The sequence below is a fragment of the Hydra vulgaris genome, chromosome 10 (genome assembly GCF_038396675.1).
Source record: "Hydra vulgaris chromosome 10, alternate assembly HydraT2T_AEP".
NCBI classification, from domain to species: domain Eukaryota; kingdom Metazoa; phylum Cnidaria; class Hydrozoa; order Anthoathecata; family Hydridae; genus Hydra; species Hydra vulgaris.
Window position 1 is genome coordinate 48,054,712 of NC_088929.1, and position 24,987 is coordinate 48,079,698.

Here is a 24,987-nt window from a genome sequence, read left to right on the forward strand (position 1 = left end):
TTAGCAAACTTTTTAGAACAACTTTTTCTTTTAAATATTTCCTAACCTTATGGTTCTTGATCTAAAAGAAAAATAATAAAATTATATTTAGAATATAAAGAGTGGCTGTAAATTTATTATTGCTATCGGATTATGCAAATTTATCCAATAGTAAATGCCATTTATAATTGTAATATTTAATTTCTGGGGACAGATTGTAATAATGTTGATAGTTAAAAACAAAATGCCTAGTTATTTTCGTGATTGCATTATGCAACTATCTGAAACAATTAATTAATTAAGTTAATTCTAACATTTCACTTTAGACTTTCCTTTTTAAAATTTCTCATGGAATGAAATAAACATATTTAAATGTTAGTTCCGTAAAACAATTTTAGTAAAACTTTTTTTAAAATGTCTTTGTCAGCTTGTATCACATATATATGCCTTTATCACATATGTATGCCTTTTATCAAATATATATGCCTTTTATCACAAATATATGCCTTGATTGTAGATTTTCTTTTATTAAACATCAAATAAGAATGTTAAAAGTCACAAGCACGATAAAGGGATGAAAACTTACCAGAGGCTAATTTTACTAATTTGATATATGGTTTTTATAAAAAATTGGATATAATCCTAGAAGACAAAGGGTAGATGACTCATTGAGTAAAGTACTGTTCATAAACACAGGAAGATCTAATTGGTTGCGTAACAATTAGCTCAAAAAAACTTTGAGTTTTATTTAAATTTAGTTAAATTTTGTAAGCAACTGAGAGCACCATGCTGTAGCACAAGTAAGATCTTTATCAAACTTAAATGCCCCTCCATGCAATCAGATAGTGTTGGCTACTTATCAAAACAAAAATAAAAGAATTTCTATGAGATCGTTATTGTTATTTAAAAAAGTAGAGGGTTCAAAGATAAAACCTTGAGGAACCACTGAAGTTACAGAAAATAAAAAAGAATGCTGCCGATTGAGGAAAATTTTATACTAAAATTGCAAAGTAAGGATTAAATCATCTTAACAAAATTACCTGGTACACCGAAAAAACAGAGCTTATAGAAAAAGACCAGCTACTCAACGCCGTTAATGCATGTACTGGAAAATACACGAATTTTGCGTTTTTATAAAAAGGTTATGTTTCACTACATTTTTTTAGCCCAAATAATTTATTTTTTTAAATTTTTTTTTTCTCCTAGCGCTTTAGTTTGTCTAAAATCAAACAAAGTTAAATTTTTTTAAAATTACTTTAGTTTAGATATAAAATTTTGCTTTATAGTTGATGAGCCATATTTTGGTATAAAATGGAACTGCTCTCAATGAAGATAAAACATTAAATTGAGAAAACAACTTTTTCAAACGAGTTTTAAGTTATGTGTTTAATTTCTAACCAATCATATTTCTGCAAACATATTAAAGGTTGAAAAAAATTAGTTATTTCAAGTTTAAAATCTGTTTTTTCCATTTTATATGAAAGTTTTTATTAATATGAGTGTGAAGAACACACAAATTGACATACGACTAGTTAGACTTTTAAAGTTAAACCTTTTAAGGTTTATTTAAAAGTCTAAGCTCAAAATTTAAACATTACTGTGATGTGAACCACCCCTGTTTTATAATGCCATAAAACTATTCAACTAAAATTCCGGTCTTTAAATTACCAAAGATTAATATATATATTTTATTTGAATATATATATATTTTTTATTTTTTTTTGTAGAAAATATGTATACATATTTTCTTACTCCATCGCAAAAGATATGTTGAATTTTAAACAATATATATAGATATTTTTTCAACTTAACATATCTTTGAGAACTTAACATATATTGTTTAAAAAACAAATGTTGCAGACCGGAAAAAAAATATGTTTGTCATCACCGAGAACAAACAAGACAAAAAAGTTTGAGAACTTGCACTTACGGCGTTGAGTAGCCAAAATTTATCAAAGGCTTTTGAAATATTGGGAGTAATAGCCTCTGTCTTTTCACATTTATCTAGTGCACAATAATGATCATCAGTTATTACCGTTAAAAAATCAACAGTATTCAAGACGATAGATTAAGTGTTTGTTAACTAAAGACCCAAAAATCTTGCTAACAATAGTAAGAAAAATAAAGGATTGGTGGTTAGACGAGTCAGATTGCTCTCCAAAACTTTTAAAATAAGGATAATAGATGCGACTTTCTGGTAGACTGGAAAACAAGACTGTGAAAAGCATTTAAATAAATTCGAAAGTATAGTCGACAGCGCCGAAGTACACTTCTGAACGACTATAACAGGTATGTTATCCGGACCACAAGCTGTATAAGAGTCTAAACAGGAAATCATTTTAGATACAGAAAAAGGAGCGATACGAATATCACTCCTATTTCTGTAACCACAATACCCATCAACCTTTTTTTTTGTTATATCAGGTAGGATGTGTTAGTGAAATCAAGAGATGAGATTGATAAAAAGTTTTTAGCAAACTTCTGAGCTTTGCTTTGAGGTAAGGTAAAAAAAATCTGAACCATGAAAAAGGGAAAAATAACAAATATCCCTTTGATTATAGTCACTGTAAAAGACTCTCATGAAAGTTCGGAAGCCTAATTTTTGAGATGAAATACTAAATTTTGTAACCTAAGAATATCGGGCACTGGGGTTGAAAAAAACCTTTTAACAATGGTTCTTAGCAACATTAAACAGAAGTTTGTTTCCTTGAGAATTTTTTTTGCAATAGATAAGAAAGTAATTGTTACGATTGCAAATTTCAGCAGTACAATGAGAGGAAAACCATAGAGAAGATTGAGACCGGAATTGGAATTATCAAGAAAGATAAAAAGGTTCTATGTTAGCCTAATGAAAGATTTCTAGCCAAGGCCATAACATGAAAATCATGGAGAGACTCCCAGTCAGCTTTAAGGTGCAATGATAATTATTTGTTCAATTAGTTGTAAAAGGTGCAATGATAAATCATCGCACCTCTTACAACTATTCATATGGTGAAAAAAAATGATATTTTAAAGAAATCAAACCGTAATCAGAAGCATCTAAGGATGAATGTGGAGAATCTGAGCACTGACTAGGGTCAGAAACAAGATACAAATAGAGTAGAGAATGTAAATGACTCAGATTGTCTAAAAAGCGAGTTGGAATGTTGACTATTTGTGTTAGAGGTTGAATAAAGGAAAGGTTATGGGCTTTAACACCTACAGAATCACCGACACTAAAAAATTATTCAGAGTGATGAGAATTAAAGTCACATACAACAATGAAAGGCCTTGGTCATTTTGATCACAAATAAAAACAAAAAGAATGCAATCCTGAGATAAAGGAGAGCGATGTAGAGGCATAAGAAAGTTGATAGAGTGAAGTGGTGCTAGGAGAAAGCACATAAAATAATAGTCTGTAGATTCAAATCTAGTTTCCTTACATATAAGGGAATTCTTACGAATGTAAATGTTCAGGCCAAACATGTGATTATTGCAGTCTTCACGGACTAAAGAAAGATAACCATTAACACTAAGATCAAAAGAAGAAACAACTGAACCTTAAATTAGTCTCAAAAAAATATAATAGCTATAGTGAACTTTGCAAGAGATAAGACTCTACAGAAGAAAAGTTACTTCAATAACCACGAATATTAATGATTTATAAATTTCGGGAATTTTTTGACGACGGAGGGTTTTGATGTGTTTTTTTTTGTTTTTGATTCTTTAGTCATTTTTTAAACTGTTAAAGAACTAGACTTTAAGCACAAAGAGTACTCAGAATACTATTTAATGGTACAAACAATTGCCTCATTACTTTTAATAAACTCTGCGCCGTAACAAAAGGCTCAAAATCTAGCATTTACAGTGCACATAAAAAATCCGAATAGAAACGCAATCCATTCGCAACATGGCACTGTTACCATATTTTATAGCTATTGATTTAATCAGCTGCCACAGACTTTGCGAAATTTGACAACCAGATGGCCTCAGAACCATAAAAATGAGTTTAAGAGCTGTACCATTATTAGGAGATAATTAAATGAGTTGCCAAGTCATAAAAACAGAGATATAACAAAATGTATGAAAGATATATTTTTAATCTGTTCCAGCGTCTCCACGTCACGAAGGAACTCTAGAACTAGAACTGAAATCACAAAAGCGCAACTAAAAAGATAAGAACAACTTTTAATTTTAATTCATTTTAACTTATAATTGTTTACTTACACATAATGACAAATAAGTAGAACATATAATGAGTGCTATATAATAATGCCTATAATGAGTACATTGATTGATAGTTTTGGTCTTTGAAGGTGTCATGAAATAAGTTAACCACCATAATAAATTAACTCCCGTTGGGTAAATATTTACCCAAGAAGTTAATATATTTCAAAACAGATTAATTCCCCTTGAAATAAATTAACCCCTGTCGGCTAAACAAATTAACTTCCCATAATATTTTAACTCCCTCGGAACAATAAATTAAACAAATTACTTAAAAAGTAATTCAACTTGATATTTTCCTGTTTTTTTTTTTAATTTTTTAATCTGCTATTGATATGGATATATATATACAGTAGCACTATATATATATATATATATATATATATATATATATATATATATATATATATATATATATATATATATATATATATATATATATATATATATATCTTAGGCATTCTTAAATGTTTACATATTCGATATAAATGTATATGTATATACATATATATCGAATACTACTATCTATCTTCTATCTTGTTGCTTTGTTCTTTTAAGATCATTGAGCACTCTATTTTATAGAATATACTTAAAATTATTGTTATATATATATATATATATATATATATATATATATATATATATATATATATATATATATATATATATATATATATATATATATATATATATATATATATATATATATATATATATATATATATATATATATATATATATATATATATATATATATATATATATATATATATATATATTAGTAAGAAAACATCAATTAATACGAATTCTCATTATACAATTAATAATTTTTTAATTTTTTGCCTGATCATAGTTACCAGCATCAGCAACTCGTAAAAAAAAATATTCCAAATTTTTTTTGTAACGTTAGAAACAGTTTAAAATAAACTGACGTCAGCAGTTGAATGGCTTTTTTCTTGCTTACGCAAAAATGTAAAAAATGGAATCCAAAATTTATTTTTCCAAACTGCCCGTTATCCAAATTAATTCCGCCATGTAAAGATGAACATTGGAACCTCAATTTTTTTTGTTTCAACTTTAATTGTTTTTACGTTTTCCTATTTTTTTTCTTGTGAGCAAAACTTAATATGGGTGGCTATTGCAGTCTGCTAATGTGTCGCTTCCTTTAAACTTTTTAGAGGTTGCTGAGTTCGAGTCTTAATTTGCCTACGTAATTCTTTGAACATTTGCATTCAATCAAATAAGTTCCGGGTTGCCTATTATGGGGCAGTTTAGTTTTGTTTTTTGATGTTAGTAATGTTTTTAAATTTGGATTTGATTTGAAGACTACTCTATAGCCAGGTTTCCAAAATATTTTCCTTAGTTTCGGGGATAGTGATGATATCCATGGTATCGATACATTAGGGAGGTTAAGAGAGTCTGATTGATTATTGTTGATTTTTACGGAGCGTTTATTTCCAATTAAGTTTGCAATCCGTTTAAGTTGGCATATGTTGTACCCATTTTCATTAAACATTTCAATAAGGAAATTATTCTCGTCTTGTAAATGTAAATTACTGCATATAGAATAGGCCATGTGAACGTAACCTTTAAAAATCGCATTTAGAATCTTAGGGTCATGATTTTAATGAGGTTTAATCTAAATATTTTTACTGGCTTCCTTTCTGTCAAATTTAAACTCATATTTTCCTTTATTGTTATTTATTATGGTTAAATCAATGAAGTTTAGAGTTCAATTTTTGCTTTCAGTTTTAATAATATAATGTATCGCAGGGTATTTTTTGTTTAAGATAGTTAGGAAATGTTCTGCTTCTTGACTGTTGAAAAATCTAGTGTGACTATCTTCGACAAATATTAGATAGGATTTTAGGTCAAGAGGTGGATTTACTACCATTGCAATTTTGAAAGCTTTTTGTTCATAATGTTGTAAAAATGATTCTGCAAGTACGACCATAAATGAAAGACTTATAGAACCAGAATTCTCAAGCTCATGGATTTCGTTGTTCCACAGGAATTAACAACTTTGTAAACACAGCCTTATGAGTTGTCTTGTTACAGATATAGTAAGCTTCGTATATTTATAATATTTGTGGGAATCATCTTTATTTAATTGGTTTATAATACTTAAAGTGGCTTCCTTTAGTGGTATTGATAGATACAAGTTTATTACATTAAATGAAACATGAACCTCGTTTTTTTCAATCTCCAATGAATTTGCTTTACTCATAAAAGCAAATAAATTTTTCAGATATGTTTGGTTTCTGTTTAAGACACGTTGTTTTTTCTTTACTAAGTAGCTCAAAGTTCCATAAGTAGGAGTGCCGATAGTTGATATAACTATTCTTATATGATATATATATATCATATGACATATATATATATATATATATATATATATATATATATATATATATATATATATATATATATATATATATATATATATACATATATATATATATATATATATATATATATATATATATATATATATATATATATATATATATATATATATATATATATATATATATATATATATATATATATATGTATATATATATATATATATATATATATATATATATATATATATATATATATATATATATATGTATATATATATATATATATATATATATATATATATATATATATATATATATATATATATATATATATATATATATTATGTTAGTGGGCAATTCCACTGCTATTTACGGGACGCAGATAAACTATGTAGTAAACTGTTGTTTTTAGTTGAATATTTCAAGCCAAATATTTAACCTACATAAACTAGCTTATTAAATTAAATTAAGCAGTTATTATTCTGCATAAAATTATTTAAAAGATTGTTTTAGCTTGTTGTGGACTCGAAGAATAAATGAAAATAAGGGAATTATTAATTTTTGACTTTTTACTAACTAAAGCAATAAGAAGAAAATTAATATAACAACAATAACAATGTTAAATTTCATCACATTCTCCCCGGCATTAAGTTTTAAGTAGTTAATTGTTTAAAGATGTAACCAATTTGGAGCCGTGCACTTCAAGTTGATTGTCTTGGTAAAACATCATGTTTAACCTTGTTGGACATGGCAGTTCGAGAATCACTGGATGTTGTAGGAAGATCCAATGACACAGTCTCATCTAGTTTTTGTAACTGGTGTGCAGTCTTATCTCGTTCTTGTAACAGGTGTAGAGTAGATTGTTCCGATGAGCATAGATTCGCTGTTTCCTACTTAACTGTAGGTGAGTCTTAAGTTTTTACCTGGCATGCAGTAGATTTTGTAACAAGTATGAAGTAGATTGCTCCGATGAGCATAAATTCGGTGTTTCCAAGTTAACTGTAGGTGAGTCTTAAGTGTGAAATTGGTGTACAGTCTCTGATGGTTCTTGTAACAGGTGTGCAGTAGATTTGACAGTTGCTTATAACAGAATTCAAAACGTATACAATGAATAATAGGTTGCGAGAAGCAATTATTCTGGTAATACCAGGGTGGCATAACGATTTGTGTAAAGATATTGAGTAGACAAGCTCATTGCTGAAGAGTACATACAATTAAAAGTATCAGGTGCAATATTAACTATTCCTTTTCGATAAACAGTGTCAGAGCTGTAACAAGAAAGCTTAAGACGCCGTATATATATTATATCATTATTGATTTTACTCGCATTATTCTTATTAAACATAAACATTACAGATTGTTGATCAATTAAAAGCTTAAATGCTTCCCAGTTAGTAGAGGACACTCATACAAACAGGTTCTATAATAACAGCACATGTCTCTTTTTCAATAAGGGGATGTGTTAGCTCATATCGATATAACTGGTCTGCCATTTTCATTAAGAAGTCCTGCGATAATAGAAAACAATAACCTGGACATTTTATATCTAGGATGCACAGTGTTTCCACAAAAGAAGCAAACTTTTTTTTAGAGGAGTTGATACTGTTAGGAACTGCAGCAGATGTGGTAAAAATTTTGTATTATCATTAGAAACAGATGCTGCAAAAGTAGATTTTTGGTAAACTGAAGATTCGCAAGTTCAAGCCTTGTCCAACATAACCTCTAGTTTCATATCTCAATTTTTGAGAAGTTGGTGTTTGATTTCATTAGAAGCTATACCACTGAAAAAGAAGTCACGAATTGCTTCTTCTTGATATTATAATTGAGTAACTGCTTAAAAATTACAATCTTTGGCAAGTATTTTAAGTGCTTGAATGTACTCAAAAATCTGATCAGCAAGAAAATTAGTTAGAATTCTAAGTTTGTCAATGTTTTTTTGTGGTAACACATCTAAAAAATTTTAAAAAGTTTTTCGTTACTTGATGGTGTGTTTGGAGGTGATTCGAATTGTGCTGATCGTAGAGCTTTGTCCATTTGTTTTTTGTTACACAATGATTAACAAGTTATTAAAACTGTTGTGGAGTCAAAGGATAAATGACAATAATTGAATTATTGCTATTTAACATCTTATTAACTAAACCAATAAGATGAAACCATAATATAACAACAATAATAATGCTCAATATCGTCACATTTATTTATATATTTTAAATCAAATTAGTTATCGTTATTTACGGGGACAATTCTACGCTTTTATTATAAAGTTTAGTTACTATTTATATAAAAAGGCACGACTTTAATTTGAAGTAAACATATATAAATATATATATATATATATATATATATATATATATATATATATATATAAATATAAACTCAGATGCAAGTCAGACTATTTGTCAGTCGATATATGTATTGAGGCAGCAAGCTATTTCAGTATGACGTCAGTCTGCTCACCTAAGTCAACAGCATGAGATATATGTATATAAATACATATATATATATATATATATATATATATATATATATATATATTTATATATATATATATATATATATATATATATATATATATATTTATATATATATATATATATATATATATATATATATATATATATATATATATATATATATATATATATATATATATATATATATATATATACATATATATATATATATGTATAGATATAGATATATATATAAATATATATATATATATATATATATATATATATATATGTATAGATATAGATATATATATATATATATATATATATATAGATATATATATAGTATATATATATATATATATATATATATATATATATATATATATATATATATATATATATATACATATATATAGATATAGGTATAGATATATATATAGATATATATATATATATATATATATGCATATATATATATATATATATATATATATATATATATATATATATACATATATATATATATATATATATATAAATATATAAATATATATATAGATATAGATATAAATATAGATATATATCTATCTATAATCAACAGCATGAGATAGATGTATATATATATGCATATATATATATATATATATATATATATATATATATATATATATATATATATATATATATATATATATATATATATATATATATATATATACATATATATGTATGTATATATATATACCTATAGTAAACCCTCATTTTGGTGATTCAGGTTGTGTTCTGTGAGACAGTTAGAAGACTTGTGATGTTTTTTTTAAAGTTGCATGAGAAGAAGTAATGATGATAAGAATTAATTTAAACATTGTAATAAAAGAAGATTAGTTTGTAAACTGGTGTTTTACAGTCTACAGAAAAAGAAACCCATTTATAAATCTCTTAAAAGCTAAATATAGAAATGGTATGTTTGGTAATGACCCGTATTTTATGGGTCCGGAATGTTAGGATATATATATCAGGAAACAGCATAGAAAAGTTTAGTGTAGAATAGACTTACAAAGTATTTACGGGTCAGATCAACTAGTCATTTAATAATTTAACATTAGTACGGCAATGTAATGATATAGTATCTCGTCAAATGTATAGTTCTAAAATATTTAAATTAGTTATACAACTCCATAAAACGTTTAGTTAGCAAATCAAATTTTTAAGATTTTTGTTTTTATTAGACGTTTTATTGTCATTATGTTATTTTTGGCACCATATAAGTCTTCATTTACAATCTTAATGTTTTTCTTAACCATAGTATTTTTTTAAGATTCATATAACTAGTTAAACTGCTAACTGTACTCAATTTAACCACATTTATTCTTTCTTTCTACCCAAGTTAATCACTTTTTAAGTTAATATAGTTCTCTATAAGTTTCATTTTCAATGATTTTTATTTTTACTTTGGTTTAGTACACACATTGACACAGTTTATTCAAATATAGAGACCATTATTTATGCCGATTTTTAATATGTTAAGGTTCTTTTTTGATGATTTTATGTTATTTTAATGATTATTATTATAAACATTTATGATGGTAAGATAAGAAAACACTATAAGGTTTTACTTATAAGGTTTATAAATTTTACTGTTTATATTTATGTTTATGTTTCATCCATTGTATATATTTCTTATATCCGTTGTGCGTGGTATCTTATATCTAAATATATATATATATATATATATATATATATATATATATATATATATATATATATATATATATATATATATATATATATATATATATATATATATATATATATATATATATATATATATATATATATATATATATTAGTAGAAAATCACTTGGCAAAAATTTTTTCCATTTTACACTGTGTTTCATCAACAAATATTCATCAGAAAATTTCAGATGAATCTTCGTTGATGAAGTGTAAAATAGAAAAGGTTTTTGTTAAGTGATTTTTTACTAATACACTAATGTATAATTGCTCTGTTCTTTTAAGAGCATTGAGCACTCTATTGTGTAAAATACATTTTAAAGTTGTTTAATTATATATATAATTAAACAACTTATATATATATATATATATATTTAATCAATATGTAATATCACAACTTTTCAACACGGTAACTAAAGATAAGCTGAAAGTTATACATTTTTATAATTTATAATTTTACATTTATATAATTTTTATAATTTTACATTTATATAATTTTTTTATTCATGTATGCGAACGAGATTTTTTTTTAAATAAAATTATTGCCTGTCAATTCACCAGCACTCCTTGTTTGTTTATTGTTGTATTTTCATAAAATTAGTGTAATTACCACTTAACATTTTGTTAACAATACTTCTAACTTATATGACGTTTTAAAAATGAAATTATATTTTGAATAAACTTCAGTTTATCTTTAGTTACCGAGTTGAAAATTTATTGTATTACAGAAGTTACACCTTTTTGTTCTGCAACAAAACCTATAGACAAACTTTAAACTTTAACTAATGTTAACATTGCAGGTTACGTGTTTTTATTTTTTGCTTTTTTTTTATTTCAATATATGTTTTCTGTGATGAGTCAGTAGGACTCAGTAGTAAGAGTAATACCATTCTTCAGAATAAACAACACTATTTTTGAAGATGACTAGTAGTATACAGCTTTTTCTTTCAGTTAAAATTCACTAACCACTTTTTTTAAGATTGGAAACTTTTCTAAGCGACCAAAAGTTGATAACTTTTAGTTAAAATTAGAATAAATAGTTGCATTATCACTATGAATTGTCTTTTTACAAGTAAGATTATCAGAAAGAGCGGTAATGCACTGCGGTGCTCTGTGATATGACATTATGGAATTTATGGAGCACTATAAGAACTTTAAGAACAAAAAAAAAAAAAAAAAAAATAAAGAAACAACATAAGCTAAGGATAAAGATTTGTGATTCAGAACAACTTTGATATTACAATCAAAGGATCCAAATCAAAAAAAACAGCGTCGATAGAAATAAAGAAAAAAAAAACTTTTTTTATAAGATAAAAACTATTAAATTGATAATTAAATATTGTTCTTGTATTTTTTTAAAATAATCTATTTTAGTTTATGATTCATAATAAGTTAAAAAAATTTTTTATTTTTTTGTTTCTTAGCACTTAAGTATTTTTTTAATCACAATTCCTTAACGAACATGTTTTATTTAATGAATGGCTTGATTTCTGTGGAGGGTTGGTTCAAATTTCAAAATTTCTTCAGATTTCACACCGGTTGCTTCATATTCTTTAAACTGATTGGTAAAAGTCTTGATTTACTTAACTGTTAATTGATTTTGATTCACAGCTTTTTGAATTTTGATAAAAAAAGGATGTTGATTGCGATGGTTCACCTTGTTTGCCATTAAGCGCAATCATTTAATTTTGCTCGGAGACTGTTTTCTTTTGTTGCAAATATATGATCAAATAATTTTGCAGTAGAAACTTGAAATCTTTTTTCGAAGCGAGAAAAAGTGTGTAGTTTTTATTTTTATAAAAATCGAATATCAACATAACGTTTTTAATATTTTTAAACAGAGATTTACGCCTATCCAAATGTATAATTAATGTCAGTCTCCACAATCTTCGATTTGCTAACTAAGATTTCCATAACAATGTCACACTCCAAAACTGTTTTATTTTGAGTTTCCAAGGAAACTGTTGCAGCAGCACTAACTTCCAATAGTTCAGACAGGGATTTCAACTAACCGAGTCAATGTTATTTAACATGTTTAGGCAGTTTAGTTCCTCGGGTGACTTTTTTTACACCTTCTTATGCTGTAAAATAAAAACCCAAAAAACTTTATATCATCTCAAAAACACTGTTCCATTTAGTGCGGTTATCTATCAGCAGTCCTTTGTCATCCAAAGATCTGTAATTTTTGTATATATTTCTTTTAGAACTTCATATCAAAACAATGATTATTTCTAAATTAGTATTCGAAGTTTCTTTAGAATTTTTTCGATATTTTCTTCATATTCAATCTTTTCCTCCGAATAATTAATTGGCAATTCTCCTTCAGTCTTTCTATTAGTTTCCGTTTCTGCTTCAATATCGGATTCAGTTTCTTGGCGGCCCGCAATTTCGTGACAAATTGTCATCTCTATGATGGCGATTTCACCTATCTTAATTATTACGTGGTCGTAGTGACCATTGAAATTATAATACCTTCTTCCTCTGTTGCTGCACCATTCGTCACCTGTTAATACTCCGTTAATTGCTTTAAATTCATTTAAATTAAATAACTTAGCTCTGATAATCAGCTAATGTTTAATTACACTTACCTTACAGATAAATTAACTTAATATTTTCATTTTTTGTTTGTTATTAAAGTTAAATTTTAATATTAAAAAGTTCATTGCAAACATTGACGTCGCATTTTTTTTTAATTAACATTTTATATAAATACTTAAAATACAAGACTTGATAGGTATAAACTGTATAAATTAAATTAACATGATACACAAAAATAAAATTATCAAAACAAAATTTATATATGCAAGTACACTAGTGGCCATTGGAAATGAATATGGAAATGACCATTGGAAATGAACCCCTTCAAAATAAAAGAAAACTTCACTTTGGTGTGTTTTTTAAAAGAAAATAACCATATTTATGGGGTTTTCTATATTGATTTTATTTTTTGATGTGTTTAGATTAAAAAAAAACTAAAGTTTTGATTAAAAATTACAATTTTAATGTAAAAATATAACAACTTAATGACAAAGTGGCAAATTATTGTAAATTTACGTTTTACAGCTTACAAAGCATGTTATTAAAAAAATGGCTTATAAAAAAAAAAAACCTAATATTTTGTTGGATATCCATTATTTTTTATTCCTGAAGCAATCCTACAGGGCATTAAGTCCAATAAATTGCCCAAATCTTCAGTGGTGATCACGTGAAACCAGGATTTGATCATGGCCTCTATGAATTGTTGCTTGTTCCCAGGTTTTTCCTTCCTTACAAGTTTTTTCAGTCAAGACCACAGGTTTTCTATCAGATTCAGGTCCGGACTGTTTCCAGGCCACTTCAAAACGTTTATCTTTTTGGCTTTAAACCAATTTTTGACAGTTTTTGCGGTGTGGCATGTAGCACTGTCCTGCTGGAACACACAGGTTTCTATTTTGCCCTCAAACATATCTTCAATCGATGGGAGTAATTAGGCTTCTAATATGTTTCCTTGTTATTTTTTGGCGTTTAAAATACCATCCACAATGTGGATACAACCCACATCATCTCTGGTCATGCATCCCCATACCATTACACTTATGGAATGCTGCATTGTAACCAATGTGCACTCAGGTAAAAGATCTTCACCGGGCCTTCTTCTCACATAATTGATTCCATCACTTCCAAAAATGGAAACCTTGCTTTCATCACTCCAAATAACTCTTGCCCAGTTTTCCTTTGTCCACTCCTTGTATTCTTTTGCCTAAATCAAACAATTATTTTGTTGCTTTTTGTTTAAATATATTTTTTTTCTGGGTCTTCTTGCTTTTAAACCATTTTCGAAAAGCCTTCGGCAAATTGTTCTTGAACTAACCGAAACTATGGTGGCCTCTAAATCATTTTTAATTTCAGCTGAAGTTGCTCTTAAGTTGGTTTTTAAGTGCAAGCCTCATTATCATCCTGTCATCGTTGGCAGTTAATTCTTAATTTTTTAATTTTTTGGCATATTTTTGAAGGTATTGGTTGCCTTAAACCTTTTGCACACCTTCCTCACTCCAGATTTTGTTGCTCCATTTTTCAACTTTTTGGCAATTTCCATGTACGAATAACCTTCTCTACGTAATGTAACAGCTTCGAATTGCTTTGTAGGTGACCAATTCTCTCGCCATTGTCAATAAAAGTACAATTTTAAAAAACACACTAAATCTTCAAGAGCACAGTCGACTTTTCACAAGCAATTGTTGAAACTCAACTAAATGACAACAAAACAATGATCTTGTATTTATAGCTTAAAAGATTTATGGATAAAAATATTAATTAATAACGTAATTAATTATTAGGCATCACAATAAATAGACAAATTGTCACAAAAGCACAAAAATAACACCTTTTACAAGAGAAACACATTAGCAGAGCAATGACTCCTTTTTGACACCAATTAACAATAATAATCCATAATTATGTTTAAAATTGATATAAACAATTAAAATTTGCAATTTCCTATAATAGACCAAATAATATATGACGTGATTTAAATATAAAAATAAATAATTAAATCCACCAAATGCATGATGTGTCAACTTTTCTAAGAAAAATGGTAAAAATTACAGGGGTGTCCATTCCTATGGCCACTAATGTATATAGTCAAATAAATATTTTTTAGATAAGAATTTGTAAAAATATTATAAATAAATCAAAATAATTAAATTTAAAAATATATAAGTATGTTTTCAATAGAGAGTATGATATTTTTTAATTTCCTTTTAAATGCGAAAAAATTCCAGTCTAGAGAAATCAAAATGTTTTAAAACTATATAGTTCCATAGAAACGCCCCTCGAAAAGAAATACAAAACTTGCCTAAATTGGTTTTGCAAACTTGTTGAAGAAGGAAACTATCATTTCGTAAATTGTATTTATATTTTTCTTTTAAGGAATATAAATTGTGAAAAGAAACCGGAGCTATACGAGTTTTACATTTAAACATAAAACACAGTACATTAAAAATATTTAGTTGAAATATATTTAAAATATTCATTTCAATAAAAAGAGGCTTAGCATGTAAAAAACGTTCTTTAAAATTATTAAGACGTGCGGTATGTTTCTGTTGGCGATGAAGAGGTTCTAATTTACTTTTATTGACACTATCTCAAGCCGCATTCGCATAGCTTATGTGGCTATGAATGATATTTTTCAAAAACTTTAAAGGAATTCCGTTGAAGTCTCTCCATTTCTCTCGAACTACGAAACTGCCACAGAACTGCGTCATCTACAGTACACATAAAGTACACAGTTATACATAAACTAAAATTTTGAAGACCAGATTTTTTACAGATATGGCATTTTACGTTCACTTAATTCAATCCTTGTACTATTAACGTTAGAGCAGTTTACATTTGTGCGATAATTCATTTATTTATTTTTATTTACAATCAGAGAAATTTTTTTACGTTCATATTATGACGAAAAGGTTCTTAACAAAAACAAAATACTGTGATAGCAGAATTGGAACAAAAAACCCTAAAATCTTAGGCCCCTCCCCCTACCCTAAACGGGAGAGCAATAAGTTAAACTATTTATTTTTTTACAAATATAAACTCAACAACAGATTTCAAATTTTATGTTTAAATTATTCAGCGTTCAGTTTTTATGACCATGTAGAGAATTGCGCCCCTCAAAATGTGGGGGCGTTATTCTTTGGCTTTTTTTGTTCCCATTCTCTTATCACAATAAGTTTTTTTTGTGAAGAAACTTTTCGTCATTCTTATGAACGTAAAAAAAATGGAATACTCTTTTTGTTTAAAAGTTGGTTATTTCAAACATTTACAAATCTTCCTACGACATTGACACCATCTATTCCAAGTGATTTATTGGTGTCTAGATTAAGAAAAATATTTTTGTATTTACCGACTGGTTTAATTGTATGATTCAAGAGAACAGCATTAGTGCAAAAGTTAAAACTTGGAAGTGGATCATTTTGATTTTATCAACTTTGAAAAAGTTTATGCGATTCGTGTTACAATTTTTCATCATCTCTTAATTTTTTTTTTTTTTTTTTTGTGAATTCCACGCTTCCACGCTTCTAGAAAACTTTTAGCGGTTGTCTGTGAATATTAAATTATAATAATGTGGTTTTTGGTAGATATGGGAAGTTACACTACCTTATTTACGAGTATTAATATAATATATGTTTTGGTTGCAAATTGTATATATATACATATATGTATATATATATATGTATATATATATATATATATATATATATATATATATATATATATATATATATATATATAGACTTGGTAGCCGCCGCCTCTATTCATCCGCTGCAGCCAATTTAGTTAATATCCAACTACCGCCAGTTTTTTATTAATAGCCACTAATTGCCGCTATTTTATTCAAAATGCAGCCGCCGCTAAAATACAGCTGAAATGGTCAGTTTTTGTTTTTTAAAACTATAATGTTAGCTTAATCCTTTTTTTTTTCTCTGATTTTTATGAATTTTGTTGTGCTTACTTCATTTTTGCGCTTATTTTTCGTTTGACCATGGCAATATAATAATTTTTATTTTTATGGTTTGACTCGGTTTATAATTTGATGACAAAAATTTCTTATTTATCGTCGCATTAGGAGCAAACTGCATATAAAAGAAATTTCCTTTTCTTCCAGGTACATTTACATTTTGGTAATTAGAGATTTAATATGAAAAGATCAATAAATAATACATCATTATCTTGTCGCAAACCAAATGAAAACTCATCAATAAAATATTTGAAGATAAGATTGTGCAGCACCTTTAAAAAAAAATGTGCTTCACTTGTTTAGAATTATGATGGAGAATTAGTAGCTGAAGATGGTCAAAATCTCGATGAAAGCAATTATTATTGCAAACCATGTTTGGAAATTGAAAAAGTTAAATTAGAAAATAAAAAGCCTGCCCATTTTTCAAAAATTTATTCAGTAAAACGTTCTACATCAAGTGGAAACATGAAAAATCATTTGTTTTTAGTACACAAAATTATTACTGATAAAGTATCTACTGAAGAAAAAAATAACAACATCTTAAAAAATTGGTGCAGCGTTAGCGGTTCATCATCGAAAGCAAAATTTGAAATTACTCGTGACATTGCACTTTGTTTTGTACCGATTTGCTATCTTTTAATCTTTTTGAAAGAACTGGTTTTATAAAAAGAAAAAAATTTAGGTAAATTTTTTTCTTTTTATAAAACCAGTTCTTTTTATAAAAAAGAGAAAAATTTAGGTATAGTCACTTCATCACGCTCATCTTTGGCATGCGGGGCTTTAATTGATATGTTCAAAGCTGTCAAAAGCAGTGTCAAAGATGTTTTAAAATATTCCATTGCTGCTTCTTTACTCTTTGATGGCTGGACAGATAAATACAAAAAACTGTCATATATATGTGTAAAGTGTTCAGTAATAACCAGTGAATGGGATAGAAAAATTTTTACTTTTGCTTGTACACCACTGGAAAACCACACAGCAGAAAATATTGCAGATTTTATGAAGAATGTTGTTAAAAATATGTTTAGCAAGCACTATGGAGAGTTACATTTGCATAATGTTTACGATGGTGCTGCAAATATGATGAAGATTTCTAGTCTACTGGGTTGTGAAGAGCCACAACATTGCTTAGCTCATGTGCTGAATTTACTTCTGGTTTCTGATGGTCTTAACAAATGTTCCGAAGTCTTAAAATTGCTCAAGAAATGTCAAAATATTGTTAGATGTTTGAGCTTCAAATCTACTGTTCTAATTAACGAATTTTTGTGTACAAATGATGATGCAGATGTTTATAATAAATTACGAAAAATTGCTGAAGTAAAAGAACTTGTTAATCTTGATGAACGATTCCCAATTAAACTAATATCGAATGAGAATCAATTTAACCCAAATGACAATCCGGTTGTTGTAGATAGTAAGGATGAATATGAAAAATATGATAAACTATTTGAAAAGAACTCAAAATACAAATCTAAACAACATAAAAGTTTAAAACTCCAAGTATGTAGTCGATGGAACAGTGCACTTTTTATGACAGAGTCTATTGAACAGTTATATAATGGTGTAAAAAAACTTTAAAAAAAAATTGGAAAAAGAGAATTGTGTCTAGATGAATTTAATCTAAAATTATTAAGCAAACTTGTAAAGTTCCTTAAACCATTTCAAAACTTGACAGAAGTTGTGAGTGGGGGTAACTCTCTCTCTCTATTTTGCCATTGGTCAAGCATAAAGTTGCATCACTCCTCCAGGTATCTTCTAACGATTTACCTGTGATAAAAAAGCTTAAATTAGCTTGTAGCCCAAAATTAGAACAACGTCTGAAACTGTCAAAAACAGCCAAATTATCATGTTTGTTAGATCCAGCAGTTAAATCCATCTTTCCAAATAATGATGCAACTGATATACTTTTAGAGACTTTACCAAGTTTTACAGAAAGTTCAAATTCAAATTCAGCAATTAACAATGCAGTTGATAAAAATGACAATAAACTACTAAAAGATGGTAAGCTTAATAATATAAAATAAGATGGTAAGCTAAATAGATAAAAGTTATGATATAAATAAAATAAAAATGTTAAATAATAAAAGTAATTTTAATTAATCAAATATTAAATAAACATTCAATTGACCAAAAATGTTGTTCAATTAAATGTTTATGTTGTTCAATTAAAACCATTATGATGTATAATTAAAATCATTATGTTTTAGAAAATCATCCAACTACGAAGAAATTACTGCTTCTAGAAATAAAAACTACGCTACCAAATCATGATCAAAGTAAACATCAAACACTAGCAGGGGAAGTAAATAATTATGTTAATTGTCTGCCAACAGAAGAAGAAAAAGATCCTGTGGTGTTTTGGAAAAATAACCATAAAAAATTTCCCTATCTGGCACGTTTGGCGAATGAATATTTATGTATTCCATCAAGTAGTGTAGCAGTAGAATCCATGTTTTCAACTGCTGAATTGATGGTTAATTCTCGCAGAAGTTTACTGGACCCAACTAATATGAATATGATTATTTTTATACACGAAAACATTAATTTGCTGTGAATAATTTAGGGGTGTAATATAAATTTAGTAATAACTAATAACAAGAGAGGATATTTTTCACTTTCAGCCGGCTAGCCAGCCTCATTCTTTATAAGCCAGCCGCAGATATTTTTGTGTTTTTTTTTAGTGGCTAGCTAGCTATCCAGCCGCTTGAACTTGTAAGCCAGCCACCTGTTCTAATTACCAATGGCTTGCATATATATATATATATATATATATATATATATATATATATATATATATATATATATATATATATATATATATATATATATATATATATATATATATATATATTTATATATATATATATATAATAGGTTGATATTCGTAGTAATATTCGCAATCAGATGATAATAAAGCAACAATAAACAAACTAATGAAGTCATTAGTGTTTCAGGGATACTTATAAGAATTCCCCGCACTTTTTTTTTTTTTTAATACATAAAGTTTAATTTTTTGTTTATGTATTTAAGTAATCACACTAAATGTTTTTTCACCTACAGATACTAAAATTTTGAGACTTTATCTCTTTGTTTTTTTTTTTTTTTTTTAATGTAATAGTATAAATAATAAATAGTATAATAATAAATTTTTAATGTAATTTTAATGTAATAATACCATTTAAATTATTTTATGTTTAATTTCATTTGTTATTACATTAAAAAGATAATAAAAATGTTAATAATAATAATAATACTGATAAGAAAAATAACAGCAACAAAATAATAATAATATTTGTTATAATAATTTTATTATTATTTATTTTTTTTTTAGATCTTTTAGCCTCCATGTCTAAGCCAAACGATAGTATGTTGATTTATATTTTTTTAAACTTATAAAATAATTTGCAAATATTCATAAATAACAATAAATAACTTTTTTCGAATTTGATATATAAATATTTTTACTTTGCTCTAAAAGAATAAACAACTTTATCAAATGGTTTTCATACATCAAGGAAACACCTTTAAGAATTCCGGTATTATTAGACTTTTGCTCAAAAACATGCATAATTTAGAGCTTTACCAAAAGCTCTAAATTACGCCTACCAAAAGGGTGTACCAGAAAGAGGTTTTCTTTTTTTAAGACATTTCTCAAGTTTTTGCCATTCTCTGAAGTCCACTGAGGCTATTAATAACCAAAAAAACAAAATAAGTTGTCAAAAAGTAATTTATGTAAAATTTAAAAAAATTAAATCTTTTAAGAATGAATGTTGTTTTGTTGTTAATTTAATTTCTTAGGACATTTTTCTCATTTTTTTGTTTTTTTAAACATTTAATGTTGAATAGAAAGGTGAATAATATTATTATTAGTGAAATGTATCCTTTTATTTTATTTTAATATTGGATTTTTGTGAAAGGCTTAGTTACGCTTATTTAAAATACTTTAAGAGGCTCATAATTATTCTTAATTATTTATTTTTTATTTTTTCTTATTTTAGGTACCCCAAGAAGTTCTAACGGTCTTGTTACAGAGCACCGCGGAAGTGCATTTAACCAGGAAGTTCACGCCTCCTTCCTTACCGTGACGCGAAAATATGCCCAAAGCTCGTTTCGAACCTCGATCTCCTACATATAAATTCTTAAGCTCACAAAGCCGTGTGCATTGTCGAAGTCCTTGTGGTCAAGAAAAAAATCATCAATACTTATATATAAATATTTTTGCTCATAAACATGCCTGATTTAAAGTAACACTCAACAAAATTATTATCATGCGCCTAATTTTTAAACATAACCTGAGCCTTATATGTTTATAAACGTATAGATCTCTTACAAAAAAAATATGTCACATGCTGATTTAAGTTATCTTTGGTAAATTAAAAAGTTCAGTTTTGTGGCTTACGTTGGTTGTCATGTCAAAATAGACGCAAATATAGAAAAAAAAGAGGAAGACACTCATACCAGAAAGCTACTGCTTCCTATAAAGTATTCAACCAATCAGCTGTCATGGGTAGCTGATTGATAGAATATTTTAATCAGCTTCTCAGGACTGCAAAGCCTCAAATATGCAACTTTATAAATGACTATTTTAAAATTCTTTACATTACTGCTTTCAATACTCCAACACTGAAGTTCTTTTATGGAGTTTTTACCATCTTCACAACCTTCCCTGTTCTGATTTATCTGCAGGTAACACATGTTGGAGGTACACATTTCTCATTTTGTGGAGGATCTTATTGATGAAAATGGGACCATATTTTCGCGTCGTGGTAAGGAAGGAGGCGTGAACTTCCTGGTTAAATGCACTTCCGCGGTGCTCTGTGACAAGACCGTTAGGTCTTCTTGGGGCACCTAAATAACAATAAAAAAAAATATGTCAGATTATATAAGGGCTGGTCACTCTGAACGAGGTGAATAAGACGGAGCACATCAGGTTTGATTAGAATGGGTAATAAGTTAGGTTGTTTTTAAACAACATTAAAAAGGAGGCCCTGAAGTTCCTCAAGAGGCCATTAACCGAGGATATTTAACACGGGGACTACAAGAAACTATGTGAACTAGTTGTCTTTTAATTCTTAGGAGATGTACCACTATTTCATTTTCCTCAACCTGGAGCCTTCCATAAATAGTTAAATTATATTATCAATTGCTTTTTTTTTGGGGGAGGGGGGCGGGAAAGATGATAAAAATGGCACATTTTAATTTGTCTGAGCAGTTTCATATGGGAAACCAAAGCTACCAGTTGTTAGCAGCTTAATGGAGCTTACTAAGCGTGGTTTCAATAGATTGTGATTCATGCTTGTAGGAGCTTATTGAGCTAGTAGGAGCTTAATGAGCTGGTAGGATATCTGAGATTCATGTTGGGGAATTAAAATGTCGGATTAAGCGAAGCTACTAAGAGACATTTTACATATTTAACAGGTTTTTGAAGCTAATTGAATGTGCCAATGGCTGCGCAAAAAAGATTATCCTATTGGCCCAGAACTTTGTTAGAGACAGCTTATTGGGCATCACAATAAAGAACCTCATACTGATCGCCAGGGAATAACTTCTTAAACTATAAATAAATGTTTTTAAGAGACTTTTTTCACAAAAAAATTGCACTTTTTTTTGAAAAATGAAACTTTACAGCTATCACTTTTACTGGAACAAAAAGTGTTTTTTTGGTAATATTAGCCTATTTGGACCTTAGAGAATGGGAAAAAATTAGGATGTTTATTTATTTTTTTTTTTTGTTTTGGTGAAAAAAATATTGAAGGCCTTTTTAAAATCAATAGTAAACTTTAAAATGTATGTTAGTACAATTTTTTTGAAAGAAAGTTATAAATAATCTTAAAAAAAGGACTTTTTTTTTTTCTATAACAATCATTGTTATATATTTCATAAACAAGTAATATTTATATGTCTGCAATTTTTATAAAAGTCCATTACACATATTATAATATCTAAAGAGCGTTAACCATGCGGTTTATCGCATGCGCATTTAACATTGAGTTAAAATAATAAATTTAAATATTCGTAGTTTATAATATAAAGTGCTGGCTATTAACCCATGCATTTAAAAAATATGCACAAGTCTGTTGCATCACAATATGGAATTATATATTAATATGTTATAATAATACTATCTAGTTATAAAGAAACTCGCAGAAGACAAAGGGAAGTCGAGGACCTTTAAAATACATCGACAACCTCTAAAATACAAAATAAACTAAATATTTAAAAAGAAAACTTATAAACAAACATTAACTTTTTGAGGTCTACTGTTCAGTAATACTTTACTATGCATAGTAGCTAAATATATTTATTCCTTTTTTTTTTGGTAATATTTATTTTTATTTATTTATTTTTATTTAATTAAATTGTTTATACTACTTTTTATAATATAATTAAAAATATTAAAATTAAATAAAATTGGTTTAGTTAATTATGAAATATTTTAGCTTTTTCTTTCGGGCAATAAGATTATCCAATTTAGTAAGCTTTATATTTTGACGTATTATTTTGTTGTAAAAATAGGGGCCATGGTATACAATTGAAAACCTCGATGTTTTTATTTTTTTATGGATAATGTGAAGTTTCCTATTCCTTGTGTGATATATTTGTTGGTGTTGGTGTAAAAAAAGTTATTAGAAAAATGTGTTGGGACAAAGTCTTATATTTGAGAATAAATAAAATATTTTGGCAAATGTTAAATTGATAGATATTTAAAGCGTTCAAGTTTTTAAGTAAAGAATCGGCATGAGTGAATTTATTTTTATTATAAATCAATCTTGATGGGTGTTTCTTGTGTATATATAGAGAATTTAGTTCAGATTTATTCATACTTCTCAAGGCAATATTAGCATATGTTAGATAACTTTGTATATAAAAAAAGTAGAGAATTTTTAGATTCTCCTTGGTAAGTATAGGTTTGACTTTGTAAAGTATGCTAATACTTTTTGATATTTTTGTACTTAATATTATTACATAGGCATTCCAAGAAATCGTTTTGTCAATAATTAACCTAAGAAATTTAATAGTTTCAATTCTTTCAATGTTTATGTTAACAATTTTTAGTGATGTTAGCTAGCTTGGTATTTTGCTTTTTGCTGGTTAGAATGAAACAAAATGTATTTTATTTTTGCTGTATTTAAGAATAATTTATTTAATTTAAACCAAAAGTTTAGACTCTCATGATCATTGCTTACAGATTAAAAGAGATTTTCAATTGATGCTGATGAATAAAATAACTTTGTGTCATCAGCAAACATAATTGTATCGAGTTATTTTAGTGGTTTTAGAAGATCGTTAATATAAATTAAAAATAAAAGAGGACCAAGAATGGAAACTGGGGGAACTCCGCATTTTATTTTTAGTAAACTTGAATATTTATTATGGTTCGATATAACACATTTTTGTCTGTTACACAGATAACTTTTAAATCAATCTAGTCTAGTATTTTTTAAACCATGTTTTTCCATATTGTTTAATGAGATATTATGATTAATTGTGTCAAATGCTTTGAATAGTTCTATGAAAGTTCCTAATACAAAATGCTTTTTTTATAAAGGTTCACTTATGTTATCAACTATATCTAAAATGCATGTTCTGTTGAGTGCTGTGCTTAATGCCAAATTGTTTTTTATTTAAGAATTTGTTTTGAATTAGGTATTCATATAATTTAGTGTAAATTGTTTGTTCAATTATTTTAGTAAAGGTTGGAAGTTTTTTTGATTGGTCTGTAATTGTTTATTAGAAATATTTCACCGGTTTTAATAATAGATACAAT

The 24,987-nt window shown here is 27.1% G+C and overlaps 1 protein-coding gene across 1 annotated transcript in view; it reads left to right on the plus strand.

Annotated features, from left to right (window-relative positions):
• LOC100202133 (tyrosine-protein kinase receptor Tie-1) overlaps nt 1-24,987 on the plus strand; it is a 108,490-nt gene that overhangs the window by 13,325 nt on the left and 70,178 nt on the right. The window contains exon 2 of the mRNA XM_065808185.1: nt 20,551-20,583. The gene's annotated coding sequence lies outside the window, so the exon portion shown is untranslated. The remainder of the gene's footprint in view (nt 1-20,550; nt 20,584-24,987) is intronic.